At 42.4% G+C, this 23,492-nt stretch overlaps 1 pseudogene; it reads right to left on the reverse strand.

Annotated features, from left to right (window-relative positions):
* Positions 1–12,610: 12,610 nt before the first annotated feature.
* Positions 12,611–22,322, reverse strand: LOC123743054 (angiopoietin-1-like; annotated as a pseudogene).
* Positions 22,323–23,492: the final 1,170 nt, after the last annotated feature.

Genomic DNA, 23,492 nt, shown 5'->3' on the forward strand with positions numbered 1-23,492 from the left:
TATTGTTATACAGCAACTCCTCCCCATAAGCATTCCTGTCTGTTCTATAGATGTTATATCCTTGTATTGATATGGCTGTAATATCAAATGAATTATCTAAGTGAGTCTCAGAAATGTCTAATACATTAATCTTATCTGATGTTAGCAAGTAATTGATTTCATTAATCTTATTTCAATGGCTACATATATTAATATGGGATATTTCTGCCCTTTCAGCCCTCAGGAAACGAAAAAGATTTGGCATGGGTCCTTAGATCCTCAAAAGGTTCTACAGCTGCAACATCAAGAGCATCCTGACTGGTTGCATCACTGCCTGGTACGGCAATTGCTCGGCCTCCGGCCGCAAGGCACTACAGAGGGTAGTGCGTACAGCCCAGTACATCACTGGGGCTAAGCTACACCAGGCGGTGTCAGAGGAAGGCCCTAAAAGTTGTCAAAGACCCCAGCCACTCCAGTCATAGACTGTTCTCTCTACTACCGCCTGGCAAGCGGTACCAGAGTGCCAAGTCTAGGACAAAAAGGCTTCTCAACAGTTTTTACCCCCAAGCGATAAGACTCCTGAACAGGTAATCAAATGGCTACCCGGACTATCTGCATTGTGTGCCCCCCAACCCCTCTTTTCCGCTGCTGCTACTCTCTGTTTATCATATATGCATAGTCACTTTAACTATACATTCATGTACATACTACCTCAATTGGGCCGACCAACCAGTGCCCCCGCACATTGGCTAACCGGGCTATCTGCATTGTGTCCCATCCCCCGCCAACCCCTCTTTTACGCTACTGCTACTCTCAGTTCACATATATGCATAGTCACTTTAACCATATCTACATGTACATAGTACCTCAATCAGCCCGACTAACCGGTGCCTGTATGTAGCCTCGCTACTGTATATAGCCTCGCAACTGTTATTTTCACTGTCTTTTTACTGTTGTTTTTATTTATTTACTTACCTATTGTTCACCAAATACCTTTTTGCACTGTTGGTTAGACCCTGTAAGTAAGTATTTCACTGTAAGGTCTACGCTTGTTGTATTCGGCGCACGTGACAAACTTTGATTTGATTTGATTCCTGGGTAGCTTATCAGTGATAGACATAAGCTGTAGACCACGCTATCTACCAAGAGAGTTCACATCTATATTATTTGTAGCTGTCTATTTACCACCACAAACCGATGCTGGCACTAAGACAGTACTCAACAAGCTGTATAAGGCCATAAGCAAACAAGAAAATGCTCATCCAGAAGCGGGGCTCCTAGTGGCCAGTGACTTTAATGCAGGCAAACTTACATTTGTTTTTCCTCATTTCTACCAGCATGTCACATGTGCAACCAGAGGAAAAAATTCTAGACCACCTTTACTCCACACACAGCTCTCCCTCGCACCCTACATTTTGCAAATCTGACCATAATTATATCCTACTGATTCCTGCTTAAAAGCAAAAATTAAAGCAGGAAGTACCAGTATCTTGCTCAATACGGAAGTGGTCAGATGACGCGGATGCTACGCTACAGGACTGTTTTGCTAGCACAGTCTGGAATATGTTCTGGGATTCATCCAATGGCATTAACTTCTTTGGGATAAACCCCCCTTCTCTCAATTTCCGCCTGAAGACATACCTTAATCTAACTGTCTGTAGCTCAGGCCCAGAAGCAAGGATATGCATATTCTTGGTATCATTTGAAGGAAACACTCTGAAGTTTGTGGAAATGTGAATTGAATGTAGGATAATATAACACAATAGATCTGGTAGAAGAAAATACAAGGAAATAAACATATGTTTTCTGTTTTTTATTGTTGTTGCATCATCTTTCAACTGAACAAGAACAGCCAAACATTCAGATATGATGCTGGGGATAATTTCGATGCAGAACATGAGAGGGCAAAAGTATTTGAGAAAAGTTTCAGACAGATATCTTCAGGAATGAGTGCGCTACATGACATTGAGCATGTAGTCACCCAGGTGTCCCACACAAGTTGCCCAAATGTACCCAAGTGGCCAAATTGGTACAGTGATACATTTTGATGTAAATAACTATATACAAAATACTAAAATGCTATTCTAACACCCCCCCCCAAAAAAATACAAATAATTAAAAAATAACGAAAATTTTTAAAAAATTAAATAACAAGGGTAACTATTTACACACATTCAATGTATAATGTACAATATTGTGAAGACCCTCAGTCCTCTACACAATATTGTGCTGCTGATGACATGCCCCATAGCAGTCTCTTTCTGCTGTAAAGCAGAAGGTTACTGAACAAGTGGTGCAGGTGATGGGGCATTTCCTGTGACAAAGTGCACACCGACGCCTCCCTACTGTGCCCTTTTTGGCCTGAGGCACATTCAGGCCTGCAGAGATGAATTTGGGCAGGTGAACACCACTGGTTGAAGGAGTAGAAGGGACAGAGGTAGAGGGGACAGAAGGTGATGCAGTGGACTTGCTGTAGCAAGCAAGCTCCTGGATGAGCAGCTCTCTGAAGGCTAGCTGTGAGATGGGGGGCTGTCCACAGCTCTTAGCCATTTTCTTCTGGAGGATGAAGGCATTCACCACAGCAATGACGATGAAATGATAGAAAAATGTATTGTACCATTTCATTGTCTTGTGGAGAACATTGTAGTAACCTATCAGCGCATCTGACAGGTCCACACCTCCCACGCCCTTGTTGTAATCCTTTATAGCTGCAGGAATGGGGACATGTATGGTGGTCCATGCCCCAGTTGCATCCTTCACACGCCTGACGACGTGATCGCCACTGAAGGACTTGTGGATGGTGTTGCACATGACCACCTCTCTGGTATCCATCCACTTCACAAAGAGCAGGCCATCTTGGCGAATCCATCTCATGGTATCCCGCTCAGCCCGCTTAGGCATGTCATTCACCTTGGTTTTCGGAAAGCCCACTCTGTTGGTCCGAATGGTGCCACAAGCCCACACATCCAGCTTCCTCAAGTCTGTGAACAGGGTAGGGCTTGTGTAGAAGTTGTCCACAAAAAGTTTGAAGCCCTTCCCAGCAGTTGAAAATCTAATAACTCCATAACGGAATCATAACTGAGTCCCTTACCGGTCGCAAAACTGCTCTTCCCCTCATAAACAAAAAAATTGCACGTGTATGCACATGCAGAATCAGCCAAAGCAAACAGTTTGTAACCCCATTTAGTTGGTTTGTTACGCATGTATTGTTTTAGGCCAATTCTGGCCTTTGAGGCTACCATCCTCTCATCGATGGAAAGGTTCTGGGCGGGCTGAAAATAGGTCTTGCAGGCCTCAACCACACTGTGGTAGAGAGGCTCCACAAAATAAAACCTATCAAACCTTGGTGTGCCTCGCTTCTTCTCGATGTCCTCATCAACTTCTGGGTCACTGATATAAAGCGCCCGTGAGATTGTCAGAAACCTTTTGCATGACATGACAGTGGAGGGGAAAGGCAGTTGATAGAGGGGAGCAGTTTTCCAGTAGTCTTTCAGGGTTTTCAGCTTCACAAGACCCATGTAAATAACCATTGACAGGTAGCAAAACAGATCTGACATGGAAATGAGCTTCCATCCCTCTTTCTTGCCTGCCTGCTTCTTAGCACCATACTTATTAGTGTTCAACACCAGGGAATCAACAACTGATGAGGTGAAAAACAGCTGAAAAAGTTGAATTGGGCTGTACTTTGAGGTCATGTCCAGCTGAGGTCCTGGTGGCCTTTTCGGTCTAAATGTTGGAGGAAGTGGCTCGACATCCTCCTCCAGCACAGAGTGCCAATGACCCTCTTCCTCTCTGTTTGCAGGTTTATCTCTTCCCCACCTCCGCTTCTTTGTCACTGACTTCACTGACTTCACACCTGGCCGGACGGGGGTAGGTGTGGAGCCGGAGACAGCAGGGGTCCGGCTGGATGAACCAGCTTCAGTGGGGGATGGGCACCTTGGCAGTGGGGGCTCCCAGTCAGAATCGGTGGGACTGTGAAATAAAGACAGACACAGACACAGATTATATATAGAGGGAGCCAAATCACTATGGTGCGGTGTTGTTCCATTCTACCCCATTCCATGTTTAGATAAAATAAATGTTAAAATGTTTTAATATATACAGACACACAGACACACAGACACAGATTATATATAGAGGAGGGAACCCAATCACTATGGTGAGGTGTTGTTCCATTCTACCCCATTCCATGTTTAGATAAAATACATGTTAAAAATATCTAATATATACATACATACATACAGAAACACAGGCACAGATTATATATAGAGGAGGGTACCCAATCACATACATACCACACACACACACACACACACACACACACACACACACACACACACACACACACACACACACACACACACACACACACACAGAATGTAGAGCCATATGTACTTTACACATTTCATTACACATTTCATTACTTATTATATATGGCAAATAAAATAAAAACAACTCAAATGAATAATATTTGATATTATTAATTTCAAACAACGGCATGAGAAGTACCTACCGGTCCAACACTGCATCCTCTCCGTACAAAAACATCTCCTCGGTTTGCGAGTCAAAACTGTTGTCACTATCTGACTCATCTTGTAGTAATTCCGTCTCACTTTCTCTATCAATTTCGTCGATAATATCGTGTAGATCTGTATACCTAGACTTTGCCTTTGATTTCCCAGATTTAGTTGCCATAATTCTTCAGATAAAACTGCGGAAAATGCTCTCGAAACAATACTGCTATGTGTAACCAGCGTGGCTGCTTCAGGTAAAATTTTCAATGGCGAATGAGTGTCTTTACGCTCGAGTTTCAAGCAAGGGCTAGTCTTCCCGGATATAACCATCACACATTGCCGTTTACCTCAGCTCATTGGCTATCTACCAAGCTAGATTTTAAGACAATCAGTGGTCATTGGGCCGAAATACAGTCAATCAACGAAGCACTGGTCATATCATTGGTGTGCAATGAGGTCATTGTTTGGTGTGTTCAAATCAGTTCCTTTCGGTCAATACGTCCCGCGAAAAGAACCATGAAGTCGGGTTGTGTTACTAACAAACAGAGGATTGCAATGAAACCAACCATGACTAGATAAATGTAAGTTTAGTGTGAGTAATTACATCGAATGTTTCGTCGAAAGTTGAAGGAGACGGAATTCATGACACAAGCCGTTAACAAAATGTTTCATGTTAGGCTAAAAATGGATTTTATCTGGCCAACATCCGGTGAAATTGCAGAGCGACAAATTCAAATGACAGAAATCGTAATATTAAACATTCATGAAAATACAAGTGTCATACATCATTTAAAAGTTTATCGTCTTGTTAATCCAGCCACTTTGTCAGATTTCAAAAAGGCTTTACGGCGAAAGCACCCCATGCGATTATCTGAGGACAGCGCCCTGCACACAAAAGCATTACATACATTTTCCAACCAAGCAGATGTGTCACGAAAGTCAGAAATAGCGATAAAATAAATCACTTACCTTTTGAAGATCTTCATCTGGTTGCAATCACAAGGGTCCCACCTATATAACAAATGGTCCTTTTGTTCGATAAAGTCCTTCTTTATATCCCAAAAAAGTCAGTTTCATTGGCGTGCTAGACTCAGTAATCCACCGGTTTCCCTCGTTCAAAATGCATACAAATGAATCCCGTAGGTTACCAATAAACTTCTTCTAAACAAGTCAAACAACGTTCCTAATCAATCCTCAGGTACCCTATTATGTAAATAAACAATAACATTTAAGACAGAGAATACCAGAGACCATTACCGGAGATAAATAACGAAGTATGCGCACTCACCTGAACGCAGTACAAACACTACAGCCAAAATGGGAGCCGCTTAGAAAACTACAAATTCTAGCAAATTTTTCAAAAAACAAGCCTGAAACTCTTTCTAAAGACTGTTGACATCTAGTGAAAGCCCTAGGAACTGCAATCTGGGAGGACTTCCTTTTATATTCACATTCCCAGCCATTGTAATCAGAGGTGAGAAGAGAAAATTAGAAAAACAAATGTCTGGACAGATTTTCCTCGGGTTTTCACCTGCCATATTAGTTCGGTTATACTCACAGACATTATTTTAACAGTTTTGGAAACCTTAGAGTGTTTTCTATCCAATACTACCAATTACATGCATATCCTAGCTTCTGGGCCTGAGTAACAGGCAGTTTACATTGGGCACCTCATTCATCCAATCTTCCAAATACTGCCCAATAGCCTGAAGAAGTTAATGAATTCCACCCCGTAGCACTCATGTCGGTAGCCATGAAGTTCTTTGAAAGGCTGGTCATGGCTCACATCAACACCATCATGCCAGAAACCCTAGACCCACTCCAAATCGCATTCCGCCCCAACAGATCCACAGATGACGCAATCTCAATCACAGTCCACACTGCCCTTTCCCACCTGGACAAAAGGAACACCTATGTGAGATTACTGTTCATTGACTACAGCGTTCAACACCATAGTGTCCACAAAGCTCATCACTAAGCTAAGGACACTGGGACTAAACACCTCCCTCTGCAACTGGATCCTGGACTTCCTGACGGGCCGCCCCCAGGTGGTAAGGGTAGGCAACAAGAAGACTCTAGTTTCAGCTCCTGGCTGGCTCTGCACTGTATTTGGGGTTCCTGAGTGGCACAGCGGTCTAAGGCACTGCATCTCAGACCCTAGTTTGATTCCAGGCTGTATCACAACCAGCCATGATTGGTAGTCCCATAGGGTGGTGCACAATTGTCCCAATTGGATCCTCAACACTGGGGCCCTTCAGGGGTGCATGCTTAGTCCCCTCCTGTACTCCCCTGTTCACTCACGACTGCATGGCCAAGCACAACTCCAACACCATCATTAAGTTTGCTGACGATACAACAGTGGTAGGCCTGATCACCGACAATGATGAGACAGCCTATAGGGAGGAGGTCAGAGACCTGGCAGTGTGGTGCCAGGACAACAAGCTCTCTCTCAATGTGAGCAAGACAAAGGAGCTGATCATGGACTATAGGAAAATAAGGGTGAACAGGCCCTTATTAACATTGATGGGACTGAAGTGGAGCGGGTTGAGATTTTCAAGTTCCTTGGCGTCCACATCACCAACAAACCATCATAGTCCAAACACACCAAGACAGTTGTGAAGAGGGCATGACAACACTTTTTCCCCCTCAAGAGACTTAAAACATTTGGCATAGGTCTCCAGATGCTCAAAAAATTCTACAGCTGGCAACTGCTCGGCATCTGATCGTAAGGCGCTACAGAGGGTAGTGTGTATGGCCCCATTTGTTTTTACATTGCTGCTACTCGCTGTTTATTATCTATGCATAGTCACTTTACAAATTACCTCGAACTACCTGTACCCCCACACATTGACTTGGTACTGGTACCCCCTGTATATAGCCTCGTTATTGTTATGTACATTTGTGTTACTTTTGCTTGATTCCATTTTTTTATTTTAGTTTATTTAGTAAATATTTTATTAACTCTATTTCTTGAACTGCTTTGTTGTAAGTAAGCATTTCACGGTAGGGTCTACACCTGTTGTATTCGGCGCATGTGACAAATACATTTGATTTAATATCGAAAAGATCAAGCAAAGCCAGAGAAAAAAATACCATCAGCAGCCCATTATTCATTAATACTTAAGACCTTTCATTTCACTCAATTCAACTCTCAATCCATTTCACTTCAAATGGTAAAACTTGAAATTATTTTAACCTGGTATTTATAGTATTTCACAAAAACAACTAAGGCATTTTACCTGTCAGGTCAACCACTGTTTCCTGGGGGGAATAAAATAAACATTTGAATTGTGAAATGTGACTTTACAAACTACCAACCATTCTTGAACTTGAAATGTTATAAAACAGCTTTAAAAAGTTGAACCAACTCTTGTGTCCTATAATCAGTACTAAGCTACTGCCAAATAGATGTCCGATTATTGAATTTAAATTTAGAAGCAATAGGGCCAAAATGTTTATTTCTTTAGAGTCTAGGACAATGGGTGGGGGGTGTAAACTGATATATGGAATTGTTTTAAGGTGGTCATACTATGGATCATTTAGCTATTTGATTTAGAATTTTAGGGCCCCTTTAGGTATTCCCCAAAATAAATTAAAAAAATTATTAAATACTGATTTTGGCTGCTAAAGCCCATAGAAATGCATTGAATAACACATTCATAAATGGCAAAACTTCTGCGAGCAGGCCTTTCTAATCAACCTTGCCCGGGTATCCTGGAAGGATATTGACCTCATCCCGTCAGTCGTGGATGCCTGGTCGTTCTTTAAAAGTAATTTCCTCACCACCTCACTTAAATAAGCATGCCCATTTAAAAAAAATGTAGAACTAAGAACAGATATAGCCCTTGGTTCACTCTAGACCCGACTGCCCTCGACCAGCACAAAAACATCCTGTGGCGGACTGCAATAGCATCGAATAGTCCCCCCGATATGCAACTGTTCAGGGAAGTCAGGAACCAATACACGCAGTCAGTCAGGAAAGCAAAGGCTAGCTTTTTCAAACAGAAATGTGTATCCTGTAGCTCTAACTCCAAAAGGTTTTGGGACACTGTAAAGTCCATGGAGAACAACAGCACCTCCTCCCAGCTGCCCACTGCACTGAGGCTAGGTAACACTGTCACCACCGATAAATCCACAATAATCGAGAATTTCAATAAGCATTTCTCTACAGCTGGCAATGCTTTCCTCCTGGCTACCCCAACCCCCGGCCAACAGCTCCGCAACCCCCGCAGCTACTTGCCCAAGCCTCCCTAGCTTCTTCTTCACCCAAATCCAGATAGCAGATGGTCTGAAAGAACTGCAAAACCTGGACCCGTACAAATCAGCTGGGCTAAACAATTTGGACCCTCTCTTTCTAAAATTATCCGCCGCCATTGTTGCAACCCCTATTACCAGTCTGTTCAACCTCTCTTTCGTTTCGTCCGAGATCCCTAAGGATTGGAAAGCTGCCGCGGTCATCCCCCTCTTCAAAGGGGGTGACACTCTAGACCCAAACTGTTATAGATCTATATCCATCCTGCTCTGTCTCTCTAAAGTCTTGAAAGCCAAGTTAATAAACAGATCACCGACCATTTCGAATCCCACCGTACCTTCTCCGCTGTGCAATCCGGTTTCCGAGCTGGTCACGGGTGCACCTCAGCCACGCTCAAGGTACTAAACGATATCATAACTGCCATCGATAAAAGATTGTACTGTGCAGCCGTCTTCATCGACCTGGCCAAGGCTTTCTTATCTATCTTTCTTATTCTTTATTCTTATCGGCAGACTCAACAGCCTTGGTTTCTCAAATGACTGCCTCGCCTGGTTCACCAATTACGTCTCTGACAGAGTTCAGTGTGTCAAATCAGAGGGCCTGTTGTCCGGACCTATGGCAGTCTCTATGGGGGTACCACAGGGTTCAATTCTCGGGCCGACTCTTTTCTCTGTATAAATCAACGATGTCGCTCCTGCTGCAGGCGACTCCCTGATCCACCTGTACGCAGACGACACCATTCTGTATACATCTGGCCCTTCTTTGGACACTGTGTTAACAAACCTCCAAATGAGCTTCAATGCCATACAACACTCCTTCCGTGGCCTCCAACTGCTCTTAAACGCTAGTAAAACTAAATGCATGCTTTTTCAACCGTTCGCTGTCCGCACCCGCCCGCCCGACTAGCATCACTACTCTGGACGGTTCTGACCTAGAATATGTGGACAACTACAAATACCTAGGTGTCTGGCTAGACTGTAAACTCTCCTTCCAGACTCATATTAAACATATCCAATCCTAAATTAAATCTAGAATCGGCTTCCCTATTTCGCAGCAAAGCCTAGTTCACTCACGCCGCCTAGTAAAACTGACTATCCTACCGATCCTCGACTTCGGCGATGTAATTTACAAAATAGCCTCCAACACTCTGCTCAGCAAACTGGATGCAGTCTATCACAGTGCCATCTGTTTTGTCACCAAAGCCCCATATACCACCCACCACTGCGACCTGTATGCTCTAATCGGCTGGCCCTCACTACATATAATCGTCGCCAGACCCACTGGCTCCAGGTCATATATAAGTCTTTGCTAGGTAAAGCTCCGCCTTATCTCAACTCACTGGTCACGATAACAACACCCACCCGTAGCAAGCACTCCAGCAGGTATATCTCACTGGTCATCCCCAAAGCCAACACCTTCTTTGGCCGCCTTTCCTTCCAGTTCTCCGCTGCCAATGACTGGAATGTATTGAAAAAAATAACTGAAGCTGGAGACTTATATTTCCCTCACTAACTTTAAACATCAGCTATCCAAGCAGCTAACCGATCGCTGCAGCTGTACATCACTCCAGTGTTCATTTGCTAAATTGTAATTACTTGCTACTATGGGCTATTTATTGCCTTACCTCCTCACGCCATTGGCACACACTGTATATAGACTTTCTTTTTTTCTATTGTGTTATTGACTGTATGCTTGTTTATTCCATGTGTAACTCTGTGTTGTTGTTTATGTCGCACTGCTTTGCTTTATCTTGGCCAGGTCGCAGTTGTAAATGAGAACTTGTTCTCAACTAGCCTACCTGGTTAAATAAAGGTGCCATTTAAAAAATAAAATATTTCATATCTCTAAAACACACCTGTGTGTGGAGACAAAAATGTCCCATCTGGCAAGAGTAGCCGATACTGACATTCAGAATGGTTCCCACCCACAGCCTCCCTGCCTGACACGCAGCCTGCAGAATAGAATGGAATGGTTATGTCTCTCTGTCTGTCACTGACCTTAACGTCATAACAATAGGAAAATCCACCCCAGAGCCAGAAGTTCACATCACCTAAGTTCATGAAGTCACTGCAGTGTCTAGCTTGTTGGACTACTTTATGGAGCAGAAAAATGCTTGGCACTGCTTTTAGGGGGAATATTTTTTAATTCATGGCACAAAAAAGTACTTTTGTCATTGACACAAAGTTCAACAAAGGCCCCAATAGATGTTGCAAATTAGTACAAAACTTACATGAAAGTGAAGACATCAATTATTTATCTCTATTCCATTAAATATTCAAGTGTGGTGAGACACACTTAGACACCTTGCCTTAAACATAATGATTTAGAACACAGTACACTCCACACACACACCAGCAATCCACTGTATAGGCAAATAATATCCATAACAGTGTTCTTAAGTGTATCCAGTCTAGGCCATCAGGCATCTCTGCCCACTGTGCAGACTAAGAGAGCAGTACACTGATTCACAACGTGTTAACAGGAATACCTTACCCATAGAAGAACAATACACAACAGATACATGAAAGAGACTAATGAAAAGAGACTAATGAAAAGAGAGACAAATGAGAGTCAAATGAAAAGAGAAATGAAAGCGAGACAAATGAAAGTCTTTCAAAAGCACCAAGTCTTACATTCATATCCTCTTCATGTAACCCACTTCTACAGTTTGATTCATTGCAGAGCTGGTGCTCAAGCATACTGTCTCAAACAATCAATATCTTTCAAGAGGACATGTAAGCACCAGAAAGTCAGAATCCAAGTTCCTCATAGAAAGCAAAATTATGTTGCTAATTTTCTCAAGTCAAAGTACAAGCAATTATCCCACCTTGTATTTTGTGTTTCCGTCACACCTGTTGTGACTTTCTTTTATGCAACAGGACAGTACATTACTCGCATAAAAACAGTTTGATGGAAACATGGCTAATGATGCCAATATGTCTCTGGACAACGTACCCAACGACAGTCACCAAAAGATCCTCTCAGAAGTCTGCTGGTCGTATCATCATGGTGGTAGCACGGAGAGAGTAACTAGACCCTTTGAAGTAGTGCCACCTGATCCCATTCAGTTTACCCATGTTCTGACCATGAGTGTAGTACATCCCGTTCAGGTTCGATGGTCCACAGGCATCGAACCACCAACCTGAAGGCATAGAGAGAAAGGCAGAGAGAAACAAAGAAAATAGATTTTAGGCTTGATGTTACACTATCAGAGAACTATCAAAGTCATCACTGTGTGACCTCCCTGTAACCTCTGATTATCTCTGGATAGCTTTGTTGCAACGCCAAGTAGTCAACAATTGAACTTGACCAGTACAGAGAAAAAAAATGTATGAAATGTATGCACTCACTACTGTAAGTCGCTCTGGATAAGAGCGTCTGCTAAATGAACTAAAATGTAAATGTAAAAATGTCAACACTAGAGCAGACTCCAGCACTCCTCTCTTTGGATAGCTTTTGCCCCATTCTGACCTCTGACCTTTCATTACAGGTGAGAGCGGAGTATGAGGGCAACTAACAAAACATAAATAGTCTACAACAATCTCTGTGAGCCCAACACGTTTAGACCAGCTACTTGGGGGGGGGAAATGCTGGTCTAGACATTGATAAGAGGATAAAGACGTATGTTTGTTGTGTATTTTCTGATGTACATTCTGGATCTAAATCCTGATGAGATTGTAGATTCTCATTCTTAATAGGAATTTCACTGTCATTTTGATTTATTCTGCTGGCCAGTTCCCTGGACTTCTAAACCAGCCATGGCATGTGTCCATCATTCTGTAAAATGCTGAGGGCTGCCACCTGGCTTCACCAGCTGAGATACCATTCTCTGCTTTGATATGTCAGTAACAATGCTGAATACATACTAACTGGCTCTGGCCTGCTCTGTAGTTCTTCTAGACCGGAGATAAAGTGGGTGAGGGTGACAGGGAGGTCAATGGGTTGAAAATGTTTTACCAAAATGACAAATGCTTCACCTAGCATAGTCTGGGTGGGTGGTTGTTGTTGTCTTATAGCTTCTACTTATCCAATCATTTCAGTTCTACAGGAGTACATACAGAGTGCATGTGTTTAGGGGTTAATGTGGACTTTAACCTCAGACATACCCCGGTAAGCATGAGAGCACATTTGCAGATGCAGTTGTCGTTGTCCATATCCTCGGTACTGAAGTCTGCTCCGTTGATGACCAGGCTGCTCTGTCTGCCTGCCGTTCCACTGTGACTCTTCAGGAACAGCCTGACACAGTCGCCAGGGAAACACAGAGGGAAATAAAGCAGAAGCACAATGCTAGTGTCCTTTAGCTGCTGCAGAATGCTTTGTTCTTGTTCTCACCGTGTGCACGCTGGAGGACAGAGATTCACCACCACGCTGTTCTTCTAATCAAAATAATATGTACCGCCCCTTGCAACCTGGTCTCAGAGCATTTCATATTATTCTGTACATAAATCCAAGACACTCCATTTAATATTATATGTTTCGTTTCAAATGGTTACATGAGACAGATTGTTACTTAAGGCAAAAATGTACCTCCCCTTGTTCTCACTGTGTGAACGTTTGAGGACATAAATTCACCGCCACACTGTTCTTCTAATCTACTACAAAGAATATGTACCCTTCCAAATAAGTGTCTTTGAAATTCTCGATACGCTATATTAAAACCAATCACACCTGTTGCTTTTATAAAGAAAATCCTGGTTTATGAGGACATTGTCGGTTTCCTCGTTTGTCTCAAGCTGTATGTGTACTTCCTTGTGAACCCTTTGCACTCCCTCCTGCATTGTTTGTCCCTATCTACTGTACTGCATGTCAAGCAGCAGCAGCTCCAACTGTGGTTTATGAGTCAGACATCTTTGAGGTCTTGCCAGAACCAGGTGATGGATAATTCACGGAAGAGAGAGACCCTATTTTTAGTCAGTGGTCTTGTATACTATGTTTATGTTGAATACTGTGTCTATGTTGAATACTGTGTCTATGTTAGACCATTATATATACAGTACAACAGTCACTTTGAGAGGGTTGATTAGTTCAACATATCAGGCCTCACAGCACGAAACCACATTTTCTATGATCTTAACGTATTTAACAAACATTGTTCAATTAATTAATCTATTACACGACTATGAATGACACAGATCATGAAATAAATTACTACATATCACAATTGAACTTGACCTGAACACTGGTGTTCATCAATTATAACGTCTCTATTTATCTGTGGTCCTCTGTGTGGTCATATATCTGACCCATCAAAGTCTCAGGCTGATCATTAATGTGGCTTGGCTGCTATGGTGACCAGGTGTTTGGCTCCTGTACAGTGACTCTGTGTCACATTAAGTACTGTAGTTATGGAAGGCAGCCTGGCTCTCTGAAACCCAGTGTGTCTGAAGAGCTGCAAAGTTGCTTAGGAGCCATGAACAGGGCGACCATGTCTATCGACAACATCTTGCTATCAGATGTGTGTGTATTCTTATGTATTGTTGGATACTACTGCACTGTTGGAGCTAGCAACACCAGCATTTAGCTAGGTATTACTGCACTGTTGGAGCTAGGAACACAAGAATTTAGCTAGGATTTAGCTAGAGTATTACTGCACTGTTGGAGCTAGGAACACCAGCATTTAGCTAGGTATTACTGCACTGTTGGAGCTAGGAACACCAGCATTTAGCTAGGTATTACTGCACTGTTGGAGCTAGGAACACAAGCATTTAGCTAGGTATTACTGCACTGTTGGAGCTAGGAACACCAGCATTTAGCTAGGTATTACTGCACTGTTGGAGCTAGGAACACCAGCATTTAGCTAGGTATTACTGCACTGTTGGAGCTAGGAACACCAGCATTTAGCTAGGTATTACTGCACTGTTGGAGCTAGGAACACCAGCATTTAGCTAGGTATTACTGCACTGTTGGAGCTAGGAACACCAGCATTTAGCTAGGTATTACTGTACTGTTGGAGCTAGGAACACAAGCATTTAGCTAGGTATTACTGCACTGTTGGAGCTAGGAACACCAGCATTTAGCTAGGTATTACTGCACTGTTGGAGCTAGGAACACAAGCCTTTAGCTAGGTATTACTGTACTGTTGGAGCTAGGAACACAAGCATTTAGCTAGGTATTACTGTACTGTTGGAGCTAGGAACACCAGCATTTAGCTAGGTATTACTGCACTGTTGGAGCTAGGAACACCAGCATTTAGCTAGGTATTACTGCACTGTTGGAGCTAGGAACACCAGCATTTAGCTAGGTATTACTGCACTGTTGGAGCTAGGAACACCAGCATTTAGCTAGGTATTACTGCACTGTTGGAGCTAGGAACACAAGCATTTAGCTAGGTATTACTGCACTGTTGGAGCTAGGAACACAAGCATTTAGCTAGGTATTACTGCACTGTTGGAGGTAGGAACACAAGCATTTAGCTAGGTATTACTGCACTGTTGGAGCTAGGAACACAAGCCTTGTGTACACAACCAGTAACATTTTATTGGATTTGAGCTGTAGGCCCATTTAATGCCACACTCCATAGAATAGCTTTCCTTTTTAAAGGCTGTGATCTTCCTCTATAAGCCATGTTTAAAATAATGGTATTTATTTACATACATTCCCAATAACGGATAACACAGTATATACTGACTGCTATGTACTGTAAATTACTTTTCAATTTCCACTGATGGACTCTGTTTACTCTCCCTCTCAATACTACTCAAGAGTTACTCTAATAGGTCTTTGTACATCCTTCCTTCCATCCTTCTTTGTTTAACTGGTTAGTAAAAATGTGAGCCAGGTAAAAAAACAAATGGTACAAGTGTGTTTGTTTGTGTGATCACACGTCCGTGTGTGGGTGAACTAAATCAGATTGAGACAAAGCTTGCTGGTTATCATTCTAGGAAATATATAATTCCCTTTTACGATCTTACATTTTATTTAGTTAGTAATGGCATTGTGAAATGAGGCAGAGCCTCTCTTTCCCCTAAGAAGCTGTGTGACAGTAGTTTGTTTTGGACCATCTCCATGACAAGTATTGCAGAATGGCCATGAAATAAGAATCTAGAGACCAAAATTGATTCCATTCCAGAACTCAAAAGATTGTCCAGTATGTTTTTGAAGAGACAATAAATGAAAAGTAAGAATTATGATCTGCTGAAGTCCTAGAAGCCTCAATCAGAAGGTTATGGACAAAGAAGTCAAGCAAACTGAAAAATGTATACATTCATTGATTACAAATCATGATTAGAGCCACCAGTGCCTCTCCATCGTTACTGTGATGGAAATACAACACCAAGCACATCATTGTCAGTGATAGAACAAAGTCCAATATCTCATTCCCACTTCATTAAAAATATACTGCAGGTCCTCAAGCAAGTATAGGCAACCACAGTTGAGTAGTTGGTGACTATTTAAGTAGAAATGTGGGCGTATTTAGTGGAGAATGTCCTATGATCCTAAAAACTGTACTGTAGGTACGATACAATGCGCAGAGATACGACAAAACTTAATTTCCTCCGCTTAGGGTACATACAGATGTAGGATCTTAATTTGAGCCAGTTTGCTAGAGCAGGAAAATAATCCTGCAGCAACAGGAAATCAGAATTATTATGTGGATTTTAATTAATGCACATTTATGTCGGGTTGAAACATTTTTCTTTAGGGCAAATCAAGTCTGGGTTTTCAAAGTGGAAATGACAAACTTTAGAAGCTTTTTTAAAACTCAAATACACCACAAGTTAGCATTTCCTTCTGTGCAGGAAAATTCTCAGCAACAAAAGAGTGATCAAATTAAGATCCTACATCTGTAGCTGATATCAGCACTCCTACTGTGAGACTCTAAGAATACGGCCCAGAACACATTGCTGGTATCCTACCTGTAATTCTGCTTCTCGCTGCCGATGTAGAAACGGCCATAGTGGGAGAAGGCCTGCTGTCCGTCCCAGTCGGTCACTTCCACCCCTCAGGTTGTAGGGCCTCTGACTGGTCAGCAGGAACACAAACTCATTCCCCAGCCAGTGTTCTCCAAACAGACTCCCAAAGCCCTGCAACAACACAACAGCACAGGAACACTTGTAAGCCTTGTCTTCTGTTTTTGTAGTGTAAGGCAGCTTGATGTACAAGTACACCCCTTGGACAGGACACTAGTCTGTCGCAGGGCCTTGTCCCAGCAACACATGGTGCTATAGAAAAATAATGAATGTCATATCTTTTTTTAAAGGAATTCTGTTCTGTGTTTTACTCTTTTTTTAAAGAATTCTGTTCTGTGTTTTACTCTTTTTTTAAGAATTCTGTCCTGTGTTTTACTCTTTTTTAAAGAATTCTGTTCTGTGTTTTACTCTTTTTTTAAAGAATTTTGTTCTGTGTTTTACTCTTTTTTTTAAAGAATTTTGTTCTGTGTTTTACTCTTTTTTTAAAGAATTATATTCTGTGTTTTACTCTTTTTGTAAAGAATTATGTTCTGTGTTTTACTCTTTTTTTAAATAACTACGTTCTGTTTTACAATTTTTTGACAGTGGTGAATTGAGGGAGACAGACAGATGAGTAGATAACGATATATTTATTTAACTAGGTAAGTCAGTTAAGAACAAACTCTTATTTTCAATGATGGCCTAGGGTGATTTTTATTTCTCCTGTCTTATCCGGTGTCCTGTGTAAGAATGCTCCCCCTAACTCTCTTTCTCTCTTTTCTCTCTTCTCTCGGAGGACCTGAGCCCTAGGACCATGCCTCAGGACTACCTGGCCTGATGACTCCTTGCTGTCCCCAGTCCACCTGCTGCTGCTCCAGTTTCAACTGTTCTGCCTGCAGCTACTGAACCCTGACTTGTTCACTGGACGTGCTACCTTGTCCTGGACCTGCTGTCTCTAACTCTGAATGATCGGCTATGGAAAGCCAACTGACATTTACTCCTGAGGTGCTGACCTGTTGCACCCTCTACAACCACTGTGATTATTATTATTTGACCCTGCTGGTCATCTATGAACTTTTGAACATCTTGGCCATGTACTGTTATAATCTCCACCCGGCACAGCCAGAAGTGGACTGGCCCCCCTTCATAGCCTGGTTCCTCTCTAGGTTTCTTCCTAGGTTGCTGAGTTTCTAGGGAGTTTTTCCTAGCCACCGTGCTTCTACATCTGCATTGCTTGCTGTTTGGGGTTTTTAGGCTGGGTTTCTGTATAGCACTTTGTGACATCGGCTGATGTAGAAAGGGCTTTATAAATACATTTGATTGATTGATAAAGAGATAGAGATTTAGATATAGACAGAGAGAGATATAGAGCGATAGGTTGGATTCTGCAGCACCAGTACTAGACCAGACCGTGGAATTAATCTTTCTTTACCAGAGACATTTTACAATATATCAACATTTGAATGGTGATCTAAGAACACCATGTTTAGACTCAACTTAAACAGTTTCCTCTCTCCTGTCATTTTCTCTCAGAAGTGTTCAATCAGAGGCCATCAGTGTCATTATGAAACACTCCCAAAAGAGGGGTCACCGAGCCAACACATACCCGTTGTATGCCAGCGTCTTTGCCAGGCTATACTCCACACTTCCTTAGCCCCTGACAGGAGGACAGTCCCCTCTCGCTCAGCCCAGAGGCCAAGGCCTTTTTAGCCACGGGGCTCTGTCAAGGCCTAATGGGGCTGGCAGTGGCAACACAGTGGATTCGTCCTAAATGGCCCATATTCATTTTAAAGTACAATACTTTTGACCAGGTCCCATAGGGCACCCTATTTCCCCATAGGGCTCTGGTCAAAAAGTAGTGCACTATATAGGGAATACGGTGCCACTTGGGATGCACAAAGTCTGTTTTGTGCTATGCGTTTGTACTTGCTCCTTTTTCTGTTGTAGTTTGACATATACATTCATATGGTGGAATGTTTTGCAATGTAGAGATTCATATTTTCCCAAAAATCTACCAAGTTTCAATACCGGGAATAATTCCTATTTATCTCGAGAGTCCTGGGAAATACTGCAAAAATCAGACGTGCCCTTTTAAAACCAAGATGGTCACTATGCTAAGGTTCTCCCCAAATAAGAGGGGTGCTGTGCCACCTTGTCGGCTTGGCTGCGCCACTATGGAAAGATTTCAGAGCAAATTAAATGTACATTTAGTCATGATAGTTATTCTATCTTTGATCGCCAGCGCATTTCAGAAGTAGCCCCACAGAGCGCACTCTGAGTATAGTGTTGTTTCTTTGTAACGGCAGTCAAACAAAAGTCAAATGACCAAAGTTGCTAAACTTGCTAGATAACCTCCTTCAACGATGACAGAATATCTCCCATATTTGGCTAAATCAAGTTGATGATTATACAGAAAGCAGATTAGCTCATGAATAACAGGGAGAGGAAGTGGAAATAGTTTAAATATCAAGGCATCTTAACGAGGACTGTTTACACTGCTATATATTCCTCTGTCCCGTCCCGTCCCCCCCCGTCCCCATGTCTTTGTGTGGAATTGTTTTGTGTTACGTGTTTTATGTGACGCGCCAGGCTGGTTTTCCATGATCCGTGTTTATTTCACAAAGTATATTTCTTTGGTAAACTATAGCTTTTGTGACTGTTTTCGCGCTTTGCACTTTTGCCATTTTTGCTGGAGGTTTTGACGCAGTTGCGTCCGTCTGTTGTTTGCTCCTGCCTAAATAAAGTGTAAAGTGTGCGCCTGTTCACAACTCTCTGCTCTCCTGCACCTGACTTCGCTACCAGTATGCACACCCGTGACACACACGCTCTTTAATAGGCTATACTGTAGGGTTTCCTGTAGGGTTTATTAACTGTATTCGGGTCGTGTGTGCAGTCCAGCGTGACCGGCAGTGTCAATTATGCGTGCGCTTTGAATTTATGGCGACTTTGTGTCAAATATGCTAGACTAAAGGCTTCCATGTGACAACCTGTTTGGATAATGTCCAATAAATGTTTATGTTAATCTTTTGCTGAGGGATTTCATTAGTGCAGACATTGGGGAATTTTATTGTAATTTCCCGGGTCTTGTCATGTATTTTTGGGGGTAAACGTGAAAAGTGTTACCTGTACAGTCCCGGGATCCTGATTACCCATGTTAATCCCTGGTGCTATGTATTCACCAACATCAGAAGAATGCTGTGAGGATATCCCACCCTGTCCTCCTCACCATCTTGTACTCCTTCCATGTCCTCTGGAAGTCCATGGTTCCGTCTTTTCTCCTCTGAATGACGGACCATCCTCCCCCTGCTGCCTCCATGTTACAGTAAACCTACAGAGAGGGAGAGAGACAGAAAGACAGTGACATGAGTAGCTTACACACTACTCTCACACATGCAGTGCATATCATGACAATAAAGACTGTTTCCTGTAAAAGGAGTGACTCCTGTAGATGAGGCTCCCTGGTCCTTAGTTTTGTGTACCATGGTCAGGCCACAATGACGGAATGTGTCCTAAGCCCAGGGACGTAGCTCAGTGTAACCATGGACACTGACAGCAGCACAGCTGATAATGGACAGCAACACACTGTTGCCAGTCAGCCATCTGCGGCTTGGCAGGACACTACTGAGGAGGAGGACATCTGCTGTGTAGCTGTGCTGAAGAGGCCAGCCAAGAGTATTTCCAGCTCCAGCATATCACCCAGCCAGCCAGCCAGCCAATACCTGACATGTTCCTGGGATATTGTTGTTGAATCTTTTGGCAAGCTGCTTTAGAGTACCGTATATTAATTGCTGCCACTTCACTTGCAAGTTAACTAAAGTAGGTTACAGTCAAAAAAAGTGCAGCCTTTTATTTTTTCATGTCTGTTTTTGCTGTTTCCATGCAGAGGTAAAGCCAGGCCTGCGTATATCATCTAATATATGCCTCTATATTACACATTCTGCTAATAGAATTTACATCTCTTTTCCCCCTCTAATATTTATTGAAGATAATATCAAGTTTTCCGTACCTTTTTGGTCTCCTGTGTGTTGATGTGAATAGTATATACTCCACTGTTGTTGAAGCCAGCTTGAAAGATTTCAGAGCAGTCCCGATACTTTCTCTCCTCATGAGATGAATCGCTCTGCTTAAAGGCAAGGTTGCTGTTTGGGACCACTGTTTAAATAGATAATTAAATGAGAGCAAACACATTATCAGCTAGGCTCCAATTTGAATGCATCCAAAATCCTTTGTAATCAACAGCCCAGAATGGGTCAATTCCTATTAGAACAGGTTCTTATGTAATCAACAGCCCAGACTGGGTTAGTTCCTATTAGAACAGGTTCTTAGTAATCAACAGCCCAGACTGGGTCAGGTCCTATTAGAATAGGTTCTTATGTAATTAACAGCCCAGACTGGGTCAGCTCCCTATTGAACAGGTTCTTATGTTCTGGAATGCATCTTCTTATGAACTTAGAACATGTGGACATTGAAATTAAGGCTGGTCCGGACCAAGTTTCAACCTATTCTCAACGCCCATGGACATCAGCCGGTGCTCACTGGGTTAGTCCAGCCTTCTTAGTCCAGTTATAGGCTTTATCTGTGCCCAGAGAATATCTTGTCTAAACCTGTGAACATTTGGCACAATATATCCTCCAGTACCTCTGTTGTATTTAACCCTACCTAGAGTTTTTAAATTCAACTCCTTCTTCCTGCAAATAATTACTATCTATGCTATGATATTCATACCCCAGAGTATTTTATTTATACTTTCTGTAACAGGAAACATTGGCCCCAGTATCCATCCAGTACCTCCAGACCCTCTGTCCATAGAGCAGAGCTTCAGCAGACTGTTGACGGTGTCAGTGAGCTGCTGTTGTTGGCTAAGCAGGATACTGTTGTTGCCAGTGGCCTGGTCCAGATGGGTCTGTAGCTCTGTGATCACACTGTTCTGTCTGGCTACCATCTGCTGCAGGCTGGACCTCTCCTCCTGTAAGGTGACCAGCTCCTCATGGTGCCCAGACTCCAGCTCCTGCATCTTCTGCTCCAAGAGCCTGATCAATACAAGTGATTTGAAAATCAGTTGATCAGTCAGTCAGCCAATAAATCAAGACAGAATTGTTCATGGGAAGAAAATCATTCATGTTGATTTGACCTGTTCTTGTCGTGTAGCTTGCTGATCTCTGTAGAATGGTGGAGGAGCTTGGTCTCCAGTTTGTTGGTGGACAGAGAGTTCTCCAGGAGCTGAATCTCCAGCCTGGAGGTCTGATTCAACACCTGTCCATCAGGAAGCTGTTACTATCATTCATATTCACCCAGTCAAGTGTATAGACATCTATATAGGCTAAAAGTGGCACCATGTATTTTAATGTACTTCATAGGCCTATTCATCCAATCAAATGAGGATAATTGCTGAGTAGGCTACATGATTAAATAGTAAGTGTTACTGATATCATAACATGCACTTGAATGTTCTTTGGAGAGGGATATTTGTATATGATTCATACTGCACCTGGATCTCTACGTCTGTCAGTTTCCGTGTGTGCTGGGCAGTCTGGGTCAGGAGGTTGGTGCCTAGATCCAAGATGGCAGCTGTGTGGTTGTGGACAGCACTCTGCTGTAGCTGAGCCATCTCCACATTCAGACTGTCCTTCACATATCTCTCAATCTGACACATAAACACAGAGGTATGAAGGGATGTTTAGGGATTTACCTCTCTCGCCAGACTCAGGGTGTTCTGCACACTCACATTTAATTTCTAGGAATGTTCTCCAACTGGCTTAACATTGAACATGTTCTCACATAGTTCAGAGAACGTTAAGAAACAACTTCCTTCTGTGGGAATTTCAGTACTTCAGCATAACGTTTCCTACAGGTTTCCTCTTGGTTCTATTTAAAGTAATGTTCTCAAATTGTTCCAAGAACGTTAAGAAAACTTTCCATAAAAAACACAAGAAAACTTTTGTAATGTTCAGAGAATGTTATAAAAATGTTATTTAAAAACATACATCCCGTTCTCAGAACGTTAAGAAAACGTTCCAAAAAATCGTTCCATTCTCAGCATCACCAAAACTCTATCCTCTGTCTTGTTAAGTGTTTGATCTTAATGAGTGTTTGTTTCCTTTTAAAATGGGGTCTGTTTGAATAGACAAAATGAACAACTGTGACTGCGTAAAAGAACATGACACGCAAGCTCCATACTGGTGGCACAGTGAACTAATTCCATGGATAGACGACAGAAGATGATGCCATGTCACAATAAAAAAGAAATGTGTTGGATGATTAATGCAAACACATTTATAGGATTAGTGTCTGATAGATAAGTTGTCTGACAACGTCATGAAAATGTGCTTTGTGTCACGACTTCCGCCAAAGTTGGTCCCTCTCCTTGTTCGGGCGGCGTTCAGCGGTCGTCGTCACCGGTTTTCTAGTTGCCACCGATCCACGTTTTCTTTTTCCATTTGTTTTGTCTTCATTGTACACACCTGTTTTCCATTTCTTAATTAGTGTTCCCTATTTAACCCTCTGGTTTCCCCATTGGTTTTGTGAGTGTTTGTTCCGTGTTAAGCTGTCGCGTATGTTTGTGAGCTGAGTTTGCATTCCTATGTGGAATATTTTGTTGTTTTGTTGAGTAAAGACCTTTATTACTCATTCTCGATGTCCTGCGCCTGACTCTTGATACTTTGTTATGATTCTGAACCATCAGATAGCAAGCAACAATGACAAACAATCTGCCATGTGGGCAATCGTAGGTGGCTATTTTTAGCTAGTTTTATCTTGTTCTTGAAACCATGTCGTGTTTTGACTGATTTCATGTCAATGCTTATATGGCTAAAATTCGATAGCTAGTTAACCAACAACTGTAACAATGTATTTGTGCTC

The sequence above is a fragment of the Salmo salar genome, chromosome ssa05 (assembly GCF_905237065.1).
Source record: "Salmo salar chromosome ssa05, Ssal_v3.1, whole genome shotgun sequence".
In the NCBI taxonomy this organism is placed as follows: domain Eukaryota; kingdom Metazoa; phylum Chordata; class Actinopteri; order Salmoniformes; family Salmonidae; genus Salmo; species Salmo salar.